The sequence below is a fragment of the Leopardus geoffroyi genome, chromosome C2 (genome assembly GCF_018350155.1).
Source record: "Leopardus geoffroyi isolate Oge1 chromosome C2, O.geoffroyi_Oge1_pat1.0, whole genome shotgun sequence".
In the NCBI taxonomy this organism is placed as follows: Eukaryota; Metazoa; Chordata; class Mammalia; order Carnivora; family Felidae; genus Leopardus; species Leopardus geoffroyi.
The window spans coordinates 97,143,814-97,165,808 of record NC_059333.1 but is presented as its reverse complement, the minus strand read 5'-3'; the positions used below and the strand labels follow the sequence as shown (position 1 = coordinate 97,165,808).

General features: G+C 37.0%; 1 long non-coding RNA gene across 2 annotated transcripts; it reads right to left on the bottom strand.

The window, feature by feature from the left end:
* Positions 1 to 1,497: 1,497 nt before the first annotated feature.
* LOC123611279 lies at positions 1,498 to 21,226 on the bottom strand. 2 transcript variants are annotated; one of them, XR_006718525.1, is made up of 2 exons: positions 20,939 to 21,226; positions 1,498 to 1,978 (listed from the first exon to the last, which is right to left on the bottom strand). It is a non-coding gene; the product is annotated as an uncharacterized LOC123611279 (long non-coding RNA). The 2 variants fall into 2 exon arrangements; XR_006718526.1 differs by lacking the exon at positions 20,939 to 21,226 and adding an exon at positions 16,934 to 17,213.
* Between the last annotated feature and the right edge of the window lie 769 nt (positions 21,227 to 21,995).

Genomic DNA, 21,995 nt, shown 5'->3' with positions numbered 1-21,995 from the left:
AAAGCTTTAGAATTGTTCCTGGCACCAAACGGGCTGTTTTAGCACAAAAGCTAATTTACAGTAATGCTGATAACGTTCAAGAACCTATCATTAGGATTTTTTTCTCTTTTTCCACTTTTTTAAGTACACTCTTTCTTTGTCAGAAAAGTAAATTAGTGGTGGTGATAATGCTTTGCAATCGCTACCAACATGTCAGAAAGGCAACGTACGGATAGTCTAACATTTTTCAAAACCTTCCAGGAACTGGAGAAGCCAGTTCCTGGAAGATGTGGTCTCAGCTTGCAAAAACAAGTTTTTTTTTTGTTTTTTGTTTTTTTTTCTTTTCGTGCAGTATGAACTTACTCAAATTTCCTCAAAGCATCTCTAAGAAAGCTGGGTCAGGGAAGATGATCATGCTGTATCAGTTTGACTACTTTTTCTGAATGTGTTCCGGATGTCTACAAGTGCGCCCACGCACAAGGCAGGGCCTGTTAGTGTATCCAGATAAGATGAGAGTAAGGTACAAGATCAGAATGTGGTCTGTTTGTAAATGAGCCCATTTACCCAAGTCTGTGAACAGTCTGATTGAAAACTTAGAAATATTGATATAACAGCATGGAAATCCATCTTTTGCACTGAGACTTTTAGTTGTTGCCGGTTATTTCTTACAATGATTAATGTTCATATCTTTATGTATGCATTCAACAATTAATGGCCATGTCTTTATATATGGATTCCATCCTCTCAGAGGAATTCTTCTTTTACTCTGAAGCAAATATCAACTGGGTATATTTCTAAATAAGTTTATGAATGATGAGTTGGAAAAAAAAACATACATCTATTCATTTATCCATTCATTCTTTGTTAAGCCCTTATAACTCATGAAAGACTGTTGGAGGCTGAAGAGCCTTTTAAAAAGTAGGAAAGTGTATGCGACAGTACAAAGGTCACTGGCTTTGGAGTAAGAATATTTACTTCCATCCTGGCTTCTTCATTTATCAAGGATATGACCTTGAAGAAATCACTTATTCTATCTGTAGTTCAATTTCATCATTTTAAAAATTGAAAGAAGGCTACTATTTTGCCCTACTCTGGTCTTTGAGGATAAGAAAGACGGTATTAAATAGATGATAATCCTTTGTAAATTAGAGACATGAGGCCAACATAGGTATTATAAGGGGAGGATGTTTTTCCTACTCCAAAGGAGATTCCCATCTATTTCTGGAGGTGAGGTATTTTTACATAAAATGGTTTGGCACTAATTAAAGGAGGTTTTTTGATTAACCACAATGAATAATAAAAAAGTAACTGCTTTAATAGTTGATTTTCAAAGAACATTGAAAGACTGGGACAGTGAGCAGAGGCTTTGAGATTTGAAATTTGAGATAACCCCCAAAGGAAGGGTACAATTGCACCAGGCCAAAACAAACAAACAAATGAACAAACAACAAACAACAACAACATATAGTTAGGAAACTGTGTGAACCACAAAATAAAAGAAGAAATGTATAACAAATATTCATTCAGAGTGTCATTTATTCACTTAAAAACATTTTAGTGTGAAGAGAACAGTTTGGCTGAAATTATTTTGGAGAAGGTTGGAGACAAAATGTACAGCTTCTGCTCCTTTCTAATATGTACAAATAATTATAAAAGCTGGGGCAACTGTGTCATTGGAGATGGGACAAGTCAAAGATGTATATCTGAGAGGAGAGAATATAAGACAGGCTAACAGGAAATCTCTGTTCCAATTTCTCTAGCCCTAGCTTGCCAAGTGGGGAAGTGACACTCAGGCCAAAATATAGTGATATATTTTTGGAACACCTCTTGGCTTAGTCCTGGTTTGGAATAACCATGGAGGGGTATTTTGGACAGTGTATCTGGTCTACTTTGTGTTGGCACCTCTGATGTTGTTCTGAAGCTAGGTGAGCCATTCTGTCTTGTCAGAATGCAGGCAACTCTGGACGTCAGGCAGATGGCCAGGAACACCAAGAAAGTCCTGAAGGAGGGTCAAAGGTGGAGAAGGAAAAAAATGAGAGCATTTACTTCCAATTCCAGCTGGAGTGTGTACAAAAAGTGCTGGTAATATATGCTCTAGATCTATAGTCCAACAAAGAGTCTGTATGAAGGACGGTGGGTTGCATCCAGTGGCTAGGTTGACCAAGAACTTACCAGATGGGTTGATTGAAGTGACAACAAGTGACAGGGACAAAAAATAATGTAGGCAAAACAAAACAAAAAACAAACAAAAAGAAATGCAGCCTCAAAACGAAACCTATCTGGAGACCTGTAATGATCTGTTGCCTAAACTCTGCCATAGTATCTCCTCTTTTTCTTCTTCTTCCTTTCTCTGCCCCCACTTTTTCTCTGCCAAAATTCTTTGTCTTCTCTTCTCCCTCACTTTCTTTTTTGACTTCTTTTTTTAGCAAACAATTCTACAACAAAATTTCAAATTCAGCATTGGATGTCAGAACCTCTTGCAAATTATTTTTACAAAACTTTTTAAATTAAACAAACTGAATATTTAAGAGTTTTTAATAATATCAGGCATTTTAATAATCTGGTAATGGTGAGCTATTGTAGATGAACCCTCACACAAAATAGTAAGAAAACCTGGGCAACACACAAATATATCTTTCTATCTCTCTTTCTCTACTTAGGTTGATAGATGATAGGCTATATATATATTTTTTTCTTTTTTTGAGAGAGAGAGAAAGAGAGAGCATGGGAGAAGCAGAGAGAGGGATAAAGACAACCCCAAGAAGACTTTACACTGTCAGCATAGAACCCGATGCAGGGCTCAATCCCACAAACTGCAAGATCATGACCTGAGCCCAAATCAAGAGTTGGACACTCAACTGACTGAGCAACCCAAGTGCTCCTAGATAGTAGATACTTTTGTGTTTAAGAATTGGGTAACTATTAAGGTAGTAAGAATAACAAAATTCAAAATTATTTCCAGAAAAAAGAACTGCAGAGAGGTAAAAAGATGAGTCCAATGTCATGCATGATTTTCTCTCATATACTGATCACAAGAAGAAGCTAAGAGATGGAGAGGCTGAATAGATATTCTGGAAAGATGGGTAGCAAAAATTAGAGGTTAGGAATTACTTACCAACAAGGAGTCCTAGGAAAGACCTCTGGCTGTTAGGTCACCCCAGAGGGCCACACTTTAGGTATAAGGGTAAATTAGAATTAGATTGGCCATAGCATGACTACTCATTTAATAGGATTAAAATAACCTGTTCCTACTTTAACTGTCAACAAAATCATATGACCCAAAAATAAGGGGGAAAAAAAAGACAAGAGGAACAAACTTCAAAAAAGTTCAAATATAGTAGTTATCAAACACAAACTAAAATAACCGTAATTAATATAGCCAAAAAATTAAACAATAAGAAGATTTTAGCATAGAACTTAAAGCCAAAAATAATAAATTATAAATTCCAGAAATGAAAAATACAATAGTCACAATTAGAAACACTTTAAATGAAGTTGGTATCTAATGAGACAAAACTGAGATGGGGACTAGTGAACTGGAAGACATATCAGAAAAAGAAAATTATATCCAGAGTAAGGCATGAAGAGAAAAAAGTATTAAAAAACAGAAACAGAAAATGACATAAAAGACATTTAAGACATGGTGGAGAACAGGGGAGAAGGGGGTCGGGGGGAATTACCATAGCTGTATTTGGAGTCCTAGAAAGAAAGAAAAGAGAAAATTTTCTATATCCTAACAAAAATGTCACTAAGTACAGTCAAAAGTACTGTGAATTCCAAACAGCATAAATATGGAGAAAACAACACTTAGGCCCATCACAGTGAAACCTCAAAACAAAACAAAGAGAATACCTTAAAATAATCCAGTGAAAAGAGACATACTCCCTACAAATTAGCAGCGATAACATTGATGGCCAATAATGAGGCCAAAGGAATGATATTTTCAAAGTGTAATAACATTGTAACTATCAAAACTTGTGAAATTCAGCAGCTAAAGCTATAGTTCGAAGGAAATATATACCCTCAAATAGATATGTTAGGCAAGAAGAAAGGTTGAAAAATTAATGTCTACATGTCATCTCAAAAAGATTTTTTAAAATCTTTTGGCAAAAGCCAAAGAAAGTAGAAGAAATTATAATATTATAGCAGGAATTAATGAAACAGAAAATAAACATGCAATGGAGAAATCAGCAAAGACAAAAATTATTTTTAAAAATATTAATAGAGTTAATAACAATAAAGCAACACTGATCAGCCAGAGAGAGAGAGATGGCATTAATTATTAGTGTTAAAAATTAAAATGCAAATTGTATAATAATAATAAGAATAAAAGAATATGTCAATAAAAGGGCAAATATCTAGAAAAGACTTCACATAATGGGGTTTTAAAATACTAGCTTGGGATTAAAGTACCCTAAAAAACAGATTTTAGATCAATACTTTTTGTGTATGTAAAAGAAATCTTGGGGCACCTTGGTGGCTGAGTCAGTTAAGCATCCAACTCTGAATTTCGGCTCAGGTCATGATCTCACCATTTGTGAGATTGAGCCCCACATCAGGCTCTTCACTGATATAGCATGGAGCCTGCTTGGGATTCTTTCTCTCCCTCTCTTTCTCTGCCCCTCCCCCACTCACACTCTCTCTTTCTCTCTCAAAATAAACTTTAAAACAATTTTTTTAATGAAAGAAATCTCTTTTAGGACTATTAAGAATGTCATTCTAGTCATGTCCTGCCCTTCATATTGACAAGAACAGGCTATTCAGACATCCTTGAACAGCTGTTACACAGAATTATCCCTTATGGTTTGTTACAAAATTATGTATGGGGAGTTTGTAGAGGGTGACATCATAAATTCATAGACTGCATGAACTTTGGGTTGGATGATGACATGGTGAGGCGAGAATAAAAAAGAGGAGAGTAGAGGATTCTACATCATCCCAACATTTCAAAGAGTGCTTAGCATATATGCCAGGTCTTTGCTGAAGTCCAGCAGCCCAAAGAGCCCCAAATTCCCTGAATGTGTTTTCAAAGAATGAAAATTTGGTGTACAAGATACTCCTTCCTGTCTCTTTGCAATCATTTTCTTAATCTTCTGTTTCTCTACTTCTTCCCTCTCCGTGTATGAAAGACTTTCCCAAGCTCTACCTTCACCCATATCTCCTCACATTAAACACAATTATTTCTCTGTATCCTTCCTACAGAGATAATCATTCTTCGTGGATGACTTTCCCAACTGTAAGTTTGGCTTTGTTGAACTCAAGACAAAAATCAAATCATGACACACTCTCCTCATTCCAGTGGCAAAGGTCTTCTGCCAAAGCTTCAAACAATTCTGCCACTCAACTTCAAAATACCATTCAGGTTTTGCTAACATTGCCCCCGCTATCCCCACCTTGCCACCAAAAGGCCCCACTTTCTTGTCACAATGGCATCTGCACTGGTCTATGAACATGCTCTGTGTGCTTCAGTTCACTCTTGCACTCTCCTTTCCCAGAAATGGCCTGGAATTTTCCCTGGATTGACCTTTCACATTCTTACTCATTTTTTCAAGGGCTAGTTCAAATTCCATCTTATCTGATAACCCTTCCTGTATCATTAGCCTATTTTCTCCTTTCTTTACAGTCCCACAATATTTTCACCCTTGTTAGATGACTGCTCGCTCATACCATTTTAATGTTTTATAACTGAGTTATTTAAATTGCTTTTTCTACTAGAGTATAATGGTGGGGACCACTTTTTACTCACCATTGTTTTCCATCCACTCTTAGGCTGTAATTATACGATGTAAATAATAGAATCCTTTTAACTTTTAAGTTTTCACTCCAAACGTTGGCTCATTTTGCTCATGCACATCCCTGTGCCTGAACTGTCCCCCCAACCTGGAAAAAATCCTGCTTATTCTTTAATATCTAATTCTTGTATCATTTCCTTAATGAGTTGTCCTCATCATGACATAAAGTTAAGTTCATAATTCTATATGGAAAATATACTCTTTTATTAAAATGTCTAAGAAGTATTTCTCAAAAAGACGTGCTCTATTTGGCACTAGGTTTGTGATGTAAAAGTTAAATTGTTTGTATGTATATTTAGTATCATCTTGAAGTACATTTTAAGGCACTTTTGACTACCTGTAATTTTTTGTATATTTAATTAATTTCTACTAAATGTGGCAACCAGACAGTGTGAGAAAAACACATAGTCCTCTTAATATGAATGTTCCAGAATAGAGTTTGAGGGCAAAGTCAATTTCCTCAAAATTGCAAGGTCAAGGGGAAGGTATACAAGAACAGTGCCAGGAGCCTCAATCAATGGTTCAGCAAAATTGCTTTAGCTCAAGGTTAACTGTGTTTTGGGCAGAATTCTGAGGGGGTATCACACTTCTAATCCAATCCATGTGGCTACACCATGGAAACAGCACTCAACCAAAAAATTTAGAGTATATATGTATAGTTCTCAAGCAATAAAACCCGACTTATTTAACCAAAGGCAGTGTTCTTCCACTGCAACAAGTATTCCCCAACTCACTGAGCATTTTTTATCCAGGCGTACATCCAACAGCATACATCCAACATACATCCAAACAGCTGGAAGTATATTTTCAACAACTGAACAGTGTGTGTTCTGTAGCAGGCACTTTTAGTATGATCTAGAATTTGTGCCATTGTACTATAGTTTTATCTTCTCCTGGGTCACATTTCTACATAGACAGTGCTTTGAGATATTTGACTTAGTTGGTAGCTAAAAACAAACAAACAAACAAACAGCAATTGTCCTTTTTATTAGAAATACATTTTAAAAGATAAGTTAGATTGCTATATTTTATCCTGTACTATTTTCTACAAAAACTAATAAACCATGTTCAAAACACTGTGACAGACAGAATGGAAATACAAAGAAAAATGCCAGCTTTTGCCATAAGAGAAGTCACAGTTGAATTGGGAAGACAGAAAATGCCCATGAAACTATAAATAACTGTAGGAAAAACTGAAAACTAAATATGTAGTTTGTAAAACTTTCTCTCACATGAAAAAAGATTTAGCAGATTGCTAGGATGGGGAGCAGAGGTAATTATTCTCCGGGCGAGTTGCACATTCTTAGTCACGAGGCAGCAACAATCAATATCAGACTAAGTATAAGTCAGAGAAACAATGCAATGTTCCTCATTTGATTTTCTCAGATAACAGGACTCATGAAACTTTCCAGTGGCTGAATCAGCTCGGACACTATATGTTCATGTTGCATGTGTATAATTTGGGTTCTCATCTTTTCTGACAGTTCTTACATAAGTTATTCTTTTAACTGGTTGAGTTTAATTCTGCCAAGGTGATCCCATAGGCAGATTGCAATACAATAATTTGTGTAAATTACCAGCAGTTTTAGATTCTAAATTTTAATCTGATGATAATTCTGCATTAATAAATGAAGTTGAATTTCAATGGGGAAAGATAAAATAGACTTCTTTATATTTGTGGAAATAATTCTGGTTAGAAAGCATATTACTCAGTCTAAGTGGGTAAGGAGGTATGAATCATTTCAACATAAAATCGAAAATGTTGCTTTAAAGATGAAATGATTAAGTTTTTCCCCTATTTTCTTAAGCTAGATCTTCAAAGCCAGATACATACCACAATATGCATCCAACATGAGTGCCTTTGATTGGAGAAATATCTTTAACAGAGATATCTTTTTAAGAAAGATCATCTCCTTTCTTAAATTGATGTTAGTTTTTTCTACAGCTAACAATTTGGGGTAAATCTGAAACATTCATTTAACATTTTTTAACCACATTGTCTGTGAACAGTTTCATTTATTCATAACCAAAGACCCAATAAATGATCCAATGTTTACTGACTGCCTGCTGTAGGCTCAGCCTTAGGCTCTGTTTTATGTGCAGTTAGAAAGAATCCATTCCTGGCCTTGAAGAGACTGTAATCCAATTGGGAAGACAATGGGCACACAGAAATGATAGCAACCTCGATGAGACCAAATAGAATTAAACTCTTCAGAGTATGGAAAAGACCTTAGGGAGGGTTTAAAAGAAAAAAAAAAAAAAAAAAAAAAAGGAGAGAGAGAAAAAAAAAATTTGGAAGGAGCCCCAGAAACTAAACAAGCAGAGTTTGGTAGATGAAGAGTGTTACAAAGCCGAACAGCAACATTGGCCTCCACCCAGCATGACTCAGTGGTCAGAGCAGAAGGCAATCTGTGCCCCAGCAACTCCAGGCACGTGGCCTACATGGCATCCCCAACACCCCAGATAGCTCCAATGGCCATGTCTTTACAACGTGTTCTCAGCCTCTTCTATCATCTCCAAAGCCAGCAATGTATTCCCTCAAGGTCTACGTTAGACACTGCCTAGTCCTTCATGATTTCTGATTGATCCAGTTGTTTTCTTTCATGAATCTGCACCTTTCTTATTGTAAGACTATGTCATATTCTGCTTTGTAGCTCTTGGTGTCTGGGACTAAGTTTCTCTCTTTTCTCCAAGAGCTCTCCAAGAGTTCCAAAGGTTCTCTCTTCTCTTTTTTTCTCCAAAAAAGATTCTACTTTATATCTTTGACAGAGCCTAATAAGGGTTACCCACTCAAGGATTACTTACCAATGAATGGATGTGATATAAAAAAAAATCCGTAATACATGCAATAAACTGTAAATTACACAGTTGCCGTTAAACCTACTTAAGTAATTCCTGATAAACCAGGTGAAATAGTAGCCCCGGTTTTTGAGCAAAAGAAAATCTGCAAGCAAATTACATATAAGAAAGAATACAACATAGTTTAGAGTGTTAGTGAAAAGGCTTTTATATTAATCATGAGGTAACAAAGGCAGGACCAGGCATTAGCACTGGTAACCAGGAACAGGATGAATATATATGATTGTGTAGATACAGGACATGAAACAAATAGATAATGGACTAGGTATTTTTCTGATTTTTAAGTTCCATAAAAGTTTGGATAATGTCTTGTGTGCCTTGTAGATGTTATGCTATTTTTTTAAGTTTATTTATTTTGAGAGAGAGAGAGAATACAAGCAGGGGAGGGGCAGAGAGAGAGAGGGAGAGGGAAGCCCATGCAGACTCCGTGCTTTCAGCACAGAGCCTTGATGACGACTCCATCCCACGAACTGTGAGATCGTGACCTGAGCCAAAATCAAGAGTGGGACGCCCAACCTACTGAGCCACCCAGGTACCCCATGTAAATGTCACAATATTAAGCAGTGGTTTGTAAGTGAAAGAGGATTACCGGGAAGAGGATTGCTAAACGCCAATCCCAATGTGGGCGTTCCCTCACTGTGTGATGTTGAATAAATTCACATCTCTGTTTCTCAATCTCCACAACCATGCAGTAGGGATAGTAATGTTAAATTCTTTGGACTGCTGTGAAGCACCAAAAGAAAGTATAAAAACATGCCGACTGCAGTCTCTGGCACTTGAACTAGTTAATGGTAATTACCACTGAATGTTTGCTAAATTTATGAACAGAAGCATTAGGGTGGAGGTGAAAGGAAAAGAAAGGACACAGAGAAGGAGTGAACAGGCCATTGAAAGAGAATGAGAGTAGTTCAGGGTCAGTAGACTCAATGGAGCACTTCAGTGTCCTCTGGTTGCTTTAAATTGGGTCGGAAGACCATGCCAAAGAGATGAGCCTCTATGAAAGAGGGGCTGGAAACAACAGAGTTCATTGTTGCGATACTATAAAACATACCACAAAATGAACTGGACACATCTTTCGTGTGAAGAATTCTTATTATGATGTGTGATCATTAGTTATAAATAGTTTGCAGTTAGGATAAGTGACTATAATTACCATTTGTGGTCGCATGGCTTAACCAAGCATTAGGTAGAGTTAGCTGTGAAAAAACTTATGAACCAAGCAGAGACCTTAGGTGATTATAGTCACCTGAATGACAAGAGCACGAGGTAAAGAACAGCCACTGACATGAGACACCATGCATTTAAAGAGCATATCTCACTCTCTGCACTCCCCCTTTCTTTTGAACTCCCAAACCTTAAGGAATAAAGGGCAAGGAACTTATGGCATGAAACCTTTTAGATTTCCTTGGTATCTAGAACATCTAGAAACAAATTAAAAAATCCCCTCATATATCCAGGATAATTTTGTTAAAAAAAAAAAATGCAGGTTAAATATTTCTGTGCTATGTAATTACACCCTAGAATATTTATTGACTGTCTATACTCTATACTACCTTCTTTGTACCTAAATAGTTTTTAGACTGTGAAGAACAAATGTATGGCAGTAAGCCCAGCCTCCACCCCAACATGTGTTCTGGACTCTGATTCCTGGACCTGAGCACTTTAGACCCCACATTATCAATCAGACTCCATATTCCTCTTATGGGAGCTAAACTCAGCCTCAGAATTCACCTAAATGCATTGCTCTAGTCAGCCAACCACAAATGGATTGGAATTAGTTTCTAAGTTAAAACCTATCTGTCATCCTTGGTTCAGATATTTATCTGCCTCAAGGCAGCCGTCTGGAATACATGGTCTCTAAAATTCATGTCTGTTCTATGTGCCTATAAAACTCTCAGTTCCAATAATCCAATTAGCAGAACAAGGTCGTGATTATATAAGATGGAAACTCTTGAGTATTGAAGTCTTAAGGTAAATCAAGATTAAGGAAATTTATGTCTATGATTGCATGAGTAAGTATATCTTTATTTTGGTATCCTTTAGATTATTCTAGTTGTGCATGTGTGTGTGTGTGTGTTTGTAGAATTACTTCATATTTTAGTTTACCCATGTTCATGTTATCCCATATTTACTTCCATGATCATTTTTTATAGCTTTTATTCTAATGGTTGCATGTTTCTGAACCAACTCATACTTTAGTCTGAAGTCTTCTAATCATTCCTTCTGGCGTTACTTACTAGTCTGAAATGTGAGGATGCTAAGACACTTTTTAAATCCCTGGCACTTTGAATAATGACGGGCAGATTGCCTTGAAGGAGACATACCTGGCTGTTTTCAGCACACTGGATTTACTGCCAACAATTTGAGAAGAATAAATGTTTAAACATCACGGTTTCCAGAATTTAAAACTAGGTTATGATTTTTCTACACTTTTGTATATTTTGGATCTTTTTTTTTTTTCTTATTTCCTTCCTGTCCTCCAGTGTCATCTCTCAAAGATTTCTGACCTTTATTCAGAAAGGTTTCAAAGTTATAGGTGTGACTCTATACTTACATTTTCTTTGATGCTCTTTTCTCCCTCAAACCCCAAAACCATTGTGGATTAGTATCTTTATATTTCTTTCCCATTGTGTGCAATAGTTCCCTCCAAATTGAAGTTTATACAAATAAACTATATTATGTGACTCCATCCCGTTTCTTTCATGGCACCAAAATAAATAGATTAGAAGTTCTAACAAAGTACCTGGAGTAGAAGGTGTCTTTGGATTCTATAGAAGACATATGCATGATTTCAAGATTTTAGCGCTCTCTTTATTGAAGGGACTTCAGTAATTCATTAAATCCACCTATGTCATAGTATAAAATGAAATGGTGTTTCAAATAATCTGTCCTTTTTTCGTTGCATATATTTAATGAATAGCATTAAAGAATGGTACGAACAAATTTTCTGGAGTGAGAATGAACACGACATTTCAGAGGTTAATGGGCAGATTAGCCTGGCTGGAGCAAGGTGCTTTAAAGAATTTTAAGGAGGAGTAATGGTAGGCATAAAGTCTAAAGCAAACCAATCACTACAGAGAATCGCAACTTCAAAAAGGTGGGCACCTCTAACAACAATCTGGGTGTCTTTACAACGTTTTAATTTTCGTTAGGGAGGGGGGTCTTGCTAAGGTTTCTCCAATTCATCTTAAAATTAAACACTCTGGAGACCATTCTTTAACAACTCTTTTGGGTCATTCCAAAACACCTCTGTTACGGAGATTAATACTCTTTGATTCGGAGCCAAAAGCATGGTTTTCAGATGTTACAATTACCTGTTCAACTTCTCAGGGGCAATTATTTGAAAGGAGTAAATGCTCTGACTACAATTGCCTCTGTGGGAGCCGCAGTAATTGCCATTCATCAGGGCAGCAACCTGCTGAGGGCATCAATTCATAAACTCTGAGCCATCAATAAACTGGAACCTGGGCCCCTGGTGCCAACATTCTTTACACAATGAAATATTATTACTGGCAATTAGGTAAACAATGAGCCAACCCAGAAATGGAAGGGAGGTTGCCAGTGACTACCTTAGTGCGTCATCCACAGATGTCTTGATTCTTTTCCTGCAAGAGAAACACCTTGGGATGACTTTTTACACCACCAGGATCTGAATGGTCATAATAACTCTCACAGATGAAAGGATGAAGCAAGAAGGAAATGTTAACAAATGAGTTTTTCTTTAAATTAGGAAATGTGTTGTGGGGTGGTAGGTAACAGCCTTCTTAGCATAGATATCCACAGGTATCACGTGCTACCTTTGCATGTGGCTGCTATAGGGTAAAGTGGGGGAAGGAAGGGAACCATGTAACTGAACTCAAGGAAACTACCTCCGTGGCCACAGTCCTGGGGCAAAATGCTTAACAGTGTTCAGGGTATCTATGTTAATGAGAGCTGATGATTTGTGATGTGCCTAAGAGTCTGAAAAGATTTTGTCACAGGCATGCCGGGCAGTTCAGTCAGTTAAGCATAAGACTCTTGATTTCGACTCACATCGTGATTAAATGGTTCCTGAGATCAAGCCCCAAGGCAGGCTTTTTGCTGACATCTCAGAGCCTGATTGGGATTCTCTCTCTTTGCTCCTCTCCACCCCCCCCCCCACTCTCAAAAATAAATAAACATTAAAAAATAAAAAATAAATAAAAAGATTTTGCTATACACAATGAAATTTGATCACCATAATATATCAGTGAGGTAAGCAGGATGGGAATTGAGGACTGTGGGCTCTCATTGTGTTGCTGCTTTTCATAAGGGGAGAAGATTGAGAGTCAGAGATGCTAAGTAATTGCTCAGATCACTGAGGTCACTCCCAGACCAGTGCTTTTCCCATTCTGTCCAGTTACCTGTCTGGTTCAGATTTTCCCCTTCAAAGGTGCTCTCAGACCAGTCTGGAAGTACATTTCCAGTGTACCCAATACCTATCACCAGGCACCTGGGCCCCGGTTCCTTTCCCTCAGAGCAGCAACTTTCCCAGGGCCCTGACCTGAAGAACAGGGGAATGGGCAGCCGGAGATGGGTCAGGAACTTCTGTCGGGAAGTCCCGCTTCTTGTGCGAGAGCTTGAAGACCAGGAGTGAAACCGAAGGCGCCATCAGTTGCTTCAGACAGGGCTGTGCAAAGTATTTGAACTGACAAACACATGGTCATGTTGAAATGCACTCAGAAAGTTGATATGTGATGAATGTTTGGGATGTTTTATGAAGTGAAAAAGAAAGTGACTCCACAACCAGATAATTTCAGTCATTTTTCTGTCTAAGTTGGAATTGATGAGTCCCTCATCTCCCCTCCTGTTATTTTTACCCAAATAAATAACACCGCTGAAGCCATTTGATGGGATGAGAGTACTGCTAAAACAGGAAAAATCTGTGAGAACAGAAGTGGTGGGAGGTCAGGAATTTTTAAAAGGCATCATAAGAGAAATGCTGTGGTTTGGGGTGTATTCCTAAGGTAATGCAGTGTGCCCTTGGTCAGGAAATTCTTTTGATTGATAAATCATGTTTTATTTTTATATGTGTCCCAAGTTTATTAAATTCAGTTTGTATATCAAACTAGTGTAGGATCAGTAACATGCATTTCTGAAACTAAGCAGGACATGGAGGTGTGGTGGTTAGAGCACAGGAGGAAGAGCCAGGCGTTCGCCATTTTCACCGCCATCAGGAGAGCCAATGGCTTTTTGTCTCCTACCCTCGTCTTAAAATGAAACAAAACAAAAACAGACCTTTTCCCCTCTAAAAGCACTCGTCTTATTCCTGCTTGTCTACTTCCCTTATTTCTCCTTTTCTCCTTCCCTTTAGTTTTTAAGCCAACTCAAAGTTTTGGGGGGACTGTAGCAGGGTCTAGGATACCTAATCTTTGAGGCCTTTCAAGACCTCTTCACAGAAACATTTAAAATGTCAAAGGATGAGCCCTAATGAAAAGTTTACAGTAGTTATATTTGACCTTTGTTCACAGTAGGAGCAAGGATTGAGCAAAGACGATCCTGAAAGCCAAGTACATATAAAATATTTTAAAGAATTTCCTCTGAAATTTCAATAGAAAGACTTCTAAAGTTTCCCTAACTGCTAGGTGTGGGATTAATTTTTAAACTCAGGAGAGGAAAGAAATATTAGAAAATAACTATTAAATTAAATACTCCCCAGGCTCAAGAATATCTTGGTCTTGATCAGGATCTTGGTGTATCCTATCCTGATCTTGTGTCCTGAACGTGTATCTTGATCTTGGTGTAGCCTATGTCTATAATTAGGCAAGTAAAGCAAATCATGGCAGAATTACTTCAGATTAAAACAAAAAAAAAAAACCACGTTGGAATTAGTAAAATTTTTCACAGGAAGGTATGATTTGCTGTTTTACTGCTCTCCTCTGAGTTCACATGCCTCATTGTTTTCTCCCTCATTAGATTATAAACTTTTGAGAGCAAGGACTATGTGTTCTGTTTCTTATCGATCTTCAATAGCAACCGACACCATTGATTGAGTCTTGTATATGACTCTCTTAGCTAAAGGATTTTTCCCTCCTAAAAGTATAATCTTTTTCTTTTTTTTCCTAAAAAAAAAAGACATCACAGACATAAACTGATGTAGAATCAAAATTATAAAGAATATGGAATATCAATTTTTGTATTTAGTTTATATTTAGTTTTGTATATTTTATAATATTTATTTTATAAAACCCACAATTCTGCCCGACGACCAGTAATATCTTCAGAATGAGTTGACAGAATGTCTGTTTCCACTGTTTGGATTTTAATCTAATCATTGTTATTTTACATTAGCCTAGTTGAACATACAGCATTCAATTTTAAAAGTCTCTTTGCTTATTTGTGAATCCAGGTGCTAATGCCAAATACCCATGATTAGTTATTTGCATTTTGGGCCTTTATGGAGCTTTGTGGACCGGAGAGAGTTTCAGAGACAATGAGACACTAGATTGCATTGGGCACAACTCCCCTGTGGCACTTGAAATCTCTAGCACAGAATGTGGGATTGGTTATTCACAGTTTTACAATTTTATCAATTGCTCACCTATTTCTGAAATAGATGGTAATGTCCCTGAATGTAGCAACCATCATTTCTTATACGATCTCTAACATTTAACATGGCTCTGAGAGGTAAAAGCAATCTCATTTAATTCAAGATTTTGGAAACCAAAACAACAGCAGATAGGTAAAACATAACAGCTTTTTACCTCATCTAATACAACTGTGTGGAGCATATGCGCATGTGTGTGTATAGGTAAAGCTACGTGACAAGAGATGTGCTGAAGTTTTCTAGGTATGGAAAAAACAAGATCTTGCATTGTGTTTTTAAACAAATCTGTAAGAGTCACTTATTTTAATTGCTGGTTATGCATTCCATTACGTGAGGAGAAATGCTTTCAAAATATGTTCCTGACTCAATAAGAAAATGTTCAACCCTCACCTACTGATTTGCCGCTAGGGGCTGTGTGGTCATCATTTATGTGACACCAGACTAGTGAGCAAAGTTAATCTCAAATAACAAAGTGTTTATGATGTGAAAAAAACAAACACAATTCTCTACAACAAATTGAACAACATTCTAAATAATGTCTCGAAGACTCAAATCACTATTTAGAAGATTGCTTTAAAGTAAACCTTGAATATCACAGGAAAACTCCACTCATTCACAAGTAGACCAAAATGTTCTTATGACTATACACAGATTAACTATATGTAAAATGTAAATGTTATGGCAGCAGTTATGTATATTTTTCCCAACATTAGCTCTGCCTGCCCCTATCTCCAGAGGAAAAGACTAATGCCTGGTCCAGTGCTTTTTATTTTCTAAAATCTTGTGTCAGCAGCTTCTTCACTAAAGTTTTTAGTTAAGTAGCTTTGCAATTATGGTTCATGAATTTAACTGTAATTGTGCTCATTATTGAATCAAGGACTTTGTGGCCTGTAGTAATTTATTTCCATATAATACATTCTTTCAATTTCTCAAGATGTTGTCACAGACAGCCAGACTCTTTCAACCATTCTGCATGAATAAGGATGGCAGTTGCTAACTGGCAGCCATTCTGTGACCAAGAGGAGAATCAGCCTGAGAAGCTAACTAACATGTGATTATCTGAACAAAGAGATAAAAACAAACAAACAAACAAACAAACAAAGATGAACATAGGAGAAGGGGGGGGGAAAGAAAAGGAAGCAAACCATAAGAAACTCTTAACCATAGAAAACAAACTGAGGGTTGCTGGAAGGAGTTGGGTGGGAGATGGGCTAGATAGGTGATGGGTATTAAGGACAGCATTTGTGATGAGCCCTGGGTGTTGTAGTAAGTAATGAATCACTAAATTCTACTCCTGAAACCAGCATTACACTATATGTTCACGAACTAGAATTTAATAAAAATTTGAAAAAAAATAAAGTGCCTACAGTAGATTAAAAAAAAAAAAAAAAACTAGATCTGATAACATTGTGAGCTAATTGGCAACTCAGAAAATTGCCCTACCTCTAAACTTCTTCTAATGTGATTAAAATTATTTTATTACTGTTTAAAGTTACTTAGAGACAAGAGTATACTAAGGCAATACTCAAAGAAAAAGAGTTTAAAGAGGTAGCACCAAGAAACTATTCAAATGACAATTTTTCCTGGAGTCATCCACGACTACTGACTAGATTTGAGCCAAGTTATTCAAAGAGTAAAGATAAAAGTGATCATCACAGATCAAAGAGGTAAACAGAATCGCTCCATCCACAGTTGCGAGAGTCTAGATTGCTGTAACGGCCGTCGGTCCTGTGCTTACCTGCTGTTGCTGCTGTTGTTCTCGTTGCTATTGTTAAAGTCTTGAGTTTCCTCTACAACAGCCAGGTTTATCAAACTTTATTGTACGAGTCAAATAATTTGCTGTCTACCAAACTCACAATGTGGTTTCTTTGCATCACCAAGAGGTGAAACAAACTGCCACTTCATTTTGTTTGTTTCTGCGTGTCTACCTAAGAACAAAAGGGAATCATTTCTCAGCCCTCAGACAATACTAACAGCCACTCAGATGACTGCTTTCACTCACGGTTGAAGGTTTTCCCTTGCATCATCATTTGACTCATCCAGTTAATGGATAACACCTTCATGCTTTGACAAATTCTAAGCTAAGTGTAATCTTTCTGTTTCCTTCGTAGGTAACCAGTTGCTGTTGCTGTTGCTGTTAAAATGTACAACATTCGTGTTTTCTCTTTCTGTCTCCTATTTTTTAATGAAGTATTTCAATAAGTTTGTTTTTCAAAACTAAGACAGCAGCTAGAGCAGTCTAAAACCAGGTTGCCTGGGTTTGCCATCCAGTTCTTACCTACAGGCTCTTTGGTAGGTAACAGCCTCTCTGGGTATTACTTTCCTCATTTGTAGAATGAGGAATGAGTAGAATCTACTTCATAGGATTGCTGGGAAGATACCATGAGTAAATATAGGTAAAGCACCCAGAAGGATACCTCACATACCATATATAACTAGCTATCCACTCATTCATACATTCAACAAATAATTCACTCAGCTCCTAATATGGGTAAGGCACTCTGTCAAGACTGAGGGGAATGTAAAGATAAAAAAACACAGTCTATTTCTGCTTTCAAGTAGTCGACTATGTCGTGTGCGAGATATAGCACAAACAAAAATAACATCAGGGAGTATTAAAAAAAAAACATTATTTCAGTATACTGTATCTGAAGAGTGAAGACAGAGATGGGTCAATGCTACTTTTACTTTTCCCTTATAGTCATGTAGTTTACGGAGCGTAGTGATTTTGTATTTTTCTGTGGCTGTAAAGATTCTTTTGTCAAAGTGTCCTTGTGTGTTGCCTGTTTTCTTAGTAATCCATGAAGCAAAGTAGCACAGCATAAGCTTGGAAACGAAAGGAAGTACCCAAACATGGGAAACATACTGTGGTCTTCTCTCTGATTACTGAGTAGAACTAACCATACCTTCCTTTGTAATTCATTGTGCCCTGTAAATATTTGCTAACTGAGATTTCAAAGATCATATCTTATTGAGCTTTGAATCCTTGGTATCTAATAAAATGTCCCTGATTTCAGAGACCTGGCCAATTAAAATATCATTTTTTCCTGGTGACAACAATTGGTTCAGAAATGGGAAAATCACCCAAATCAGATTCAGACATTTTCTGCCAGAACAATTGTTGAAAGACTCATTCTGTCTACTCAGTTTGCCAAGCTGTTGGAATATGAGGTGAAATTGTCAACAACCATCTTGCTGCCACCTGGAGAAAGTCTGAGAAGGAAGCAGAGCGGAGGCAAGAGAGCCAGAGACATAAAGAGAGAGACAACATTGACAGCATTGGAACTCTGTATTTAGCTGGGCTTGGCCCACCACCTTGGCCTTCATAGTTAATGAGCAAATACATTCTCTCTTTGCTTAAAACCAGCTTGGAAAAGCATGTTTGCTTACATACAAGACCCAGAGTATGTGTTGTTATTATTATTCACAGGATTTTTTTGAAATGAAATCTTCTTAAAACATAGTTTTATTACTTGAATTGTTACGGAACTGAAGCAATCATCACCATCCCTATCACCCCTTCCCTACCACAGCCTTCAACATTGTCATTTGTATAGAGCTTTATAGTTTACAAAGAACTTCCTCTGTCACATTGGATCCTAATTCCAATCCACTCTTCAAGTAGGGAAGCAGTGTTATTAATGCTCTATGTGCAAGGAAATTAAGGTTTTGATCAGTTAAGCAACTTGCCTATAAATTGCTTCATTTTGTAGATGAGTATCTGTTTTCAAAATCTTAATTTTCTATCATAAAAAATGTATATTGACTTATCCTTGTAGCCAAAATGGAACAACAAACCCAAATTTACCCTCCCATTTTAAACAAGTGAGAAAATAGGAATATATATGTGTATATATATATATATATATATATATATATATATATATTGACATTGAAAGGCAGCACAACCACAGGACCATAATCTCTGAGAAAAGGGAAACAAAGTGAACCATGCCTTCAGACCAGCCTGATGCCTGGAGGCAGTTTCCAGGCTGCATGCAAATCAGGGAGGGAAAATCCAGAAGGACCTTATGGTCTCTCTGAGTTGAGGAAACAGAGAAAACAGTTCTGGAAGGCTAAGGCAGCTAGTATTTAAGGGTGGAATCCCAGAAAGGAGGGAGCTTCTGGTAGCTACACAGAGGATCTGCAGAGGTTACCTTCAGTTTTTGGCTGAGTATTAATCAGTGCAGGTTGGGAGAAAACGATCTAAGCTCAGAGAAAGAGACACCAGAAAAACCAGGGAGAACAATTCCTGATGCTTACACCAGCCTGAGAGTAGTTTGCATTGCTCCCAGCCGGAATGGAAAGACATTATATTACAATAATAGGGTGGAATCCCCAGAAAGGCCACGTATTGGTCATGGGTCTGAATTAGCCCCAGAACAAAAGCTCCTCTTCTTCCATAAGAGCAAAATCTAAAAGTACATCTCAGAATGATCCAACTGATTCCAAGTGACTTAACAGTACACCAAAACGAAATCCAACACTATTTAAAGGAATACAATAGAATCCAGCTAGCAACAATAGAAAATTCACAGCATCTGGCATCCATTAAAAAAATTACTAGATATGCAAATAAGCAGCACGATATCACTTCTAACCAGGAGAAAATCAATCATTAGAAATAGTCCTAGAAATGACAGAGATAAGGGAATTACCAGAAAAGCATCTTGAAATAGTTATAAATACGCTCCATATGTTCATGGTGGTAGAAAAACACATGAGTATGATGAAAAAAAAATTAAAGATATGAAAAAGACCACTTCTGAAGATGAAAAATAAACATTAAATGAAAAGTGATTTGGTTTAAATTGGCAGCATATTAGTCACCGCGGAAAAAAATATGGCAATAGACCATTGAAAAGAAATCATTGGAGTAGTAGAAACTATTAGGACATATCAGTTGAAACTATCCAAAATGCAACACAGAAAAAAAGATTGAAAACTATGAAGAAAGCATCAATGACCTCTGAGACATTATCAAGCAGTGTAATAAATTTGTAATAGAATCCTGAAAGAGGTGAAAGAAAGGAATAGAAAAAATATTTGAAGAAATAATACTAATTTTTTTTTGAAATTTGATCCAAATAATCTGCACACCAATACAAGAAGTATAAAGAATATAAAAAATAAACATGAATAAAAGCATGCCAAGTAACATTGTAACCAAATTACTAACAGTGATAAAGTCTCAAAAGTGGTTAAAAAATGCATACGGCGTATATTAAAGAACAAATACAGAAATATTAGCAGACATTTTGTCAGAAACCATGCAAGCCAGAAGATAATGAAACAAATCTTTTAAAGTCAGGAAGGAAAGAAGGAAGGGAGGGAGGCAGAGAGGGAGGAAGGAAGGAAAGAAGGGAGGGAGGGAGGAAGGGAGGGAGAGAGGAAGGAAGGAAGGAAGGGAGGAAGGAAGGAAGGGAGGGAGGGAGGAAGGAAGGAAGGAAGGAAGGAAGGAAGGAAGGAAGGAAAAATGTTTTTTCAATGAAACAGGAAATTCATTGCCAAAAAAATTAAAATAAAATAAAGGGGGAAAAAAAGGACAGAGTGATTTAAACTGCATTAAAAAGCAAGACCTAACTGTATGCTTTCTACAAGAAATTCAGTTTATTGTGTTAATCAGAAGACAACAGGGAAACAGACCAATGGGATAAATACATGCATAGACAAATACATATTATATATATACATATATATTAAAAAATCTCCTTACATTTATATATTTATTGAGTTGACTCACATGATTATGGAGACTAAGATGTCTCAATCTGCCATCTGTAAGCTGTATACCCAGAAAAGACAGTAGTAGGGTTTCAATCCAAGTCTGAAGGCCTGAGAACCCAAACTGATGGTACAGCTTCCAGTTCAACTGCAAGAGAAAACCAATGTCCCAACTCAAAAACAGGCAGAGAGAGTGAATTCTTCCTTACTTCTCCTTTTTACTCTATTTACATTTCCGATTGATTGAATGAGTCCCCCTTCCCTGTATTGCAGAGGACAATCTGCTTTACTCAATGCACCAATTCAAATGTCTCATCCAGAAACACCCTTACAGACACACGGAGATTAATGTTTAACCAAATATCTGGGCACCCTATGGTTTATCAAGTTGACACGTAAAATTAACCATCAAAAATACAAATACAGCAATGTTAAAAGTAAAAAAGATCAGAAAAGATAGACCATGCAAACTCAAAAAAAAAAAAAATCTGAAGTGATCATACTAATATCAAAGAAAATAGACCTCAGAACGTGAGAAATAGGCCCACCAACCCAATGGAAGGAGAGACTCAGAGAATCAGAGCATGTGAAGTGAGGTTTTAATCAACATACTTGCAAGAGCTAGTATCTGACAGGTACACTCTGAGCAGTTATAGCAGATAATTTATCTCCTAGCGTCCAAGTCCCGCCCCTGGTTCCTCATTGGCTGAGTACTACAGAGGTCACAGCCTTACCCAGACATCGCCGATGCCCACATAAGGCAAAAATTAGTCTGATTGGAACAAATGTACATTCCCCTGAGGTGACAGAGACTTTCAGTCCCTCCTCCCTTTGTTCTTTGGCACATGCTCATGGCAAAGCCTATGAAAATAACCTCGTGAAATGGAGAGGGGAAGAAGAACTAGGAGACAAAGTGTCTAAGGATTTGGGACTCCATTGCGGGGCTTGTAAACCTACTGCTAATTAGGCTGCCTAGCTTTTTATTTAGTATTTATGAAAATGAATCATCACCCTAACTTCTCACAAGAATAAAGATTATTGCTAAAGGGATCAGTTCATCAGGAGGACAAAAAAAA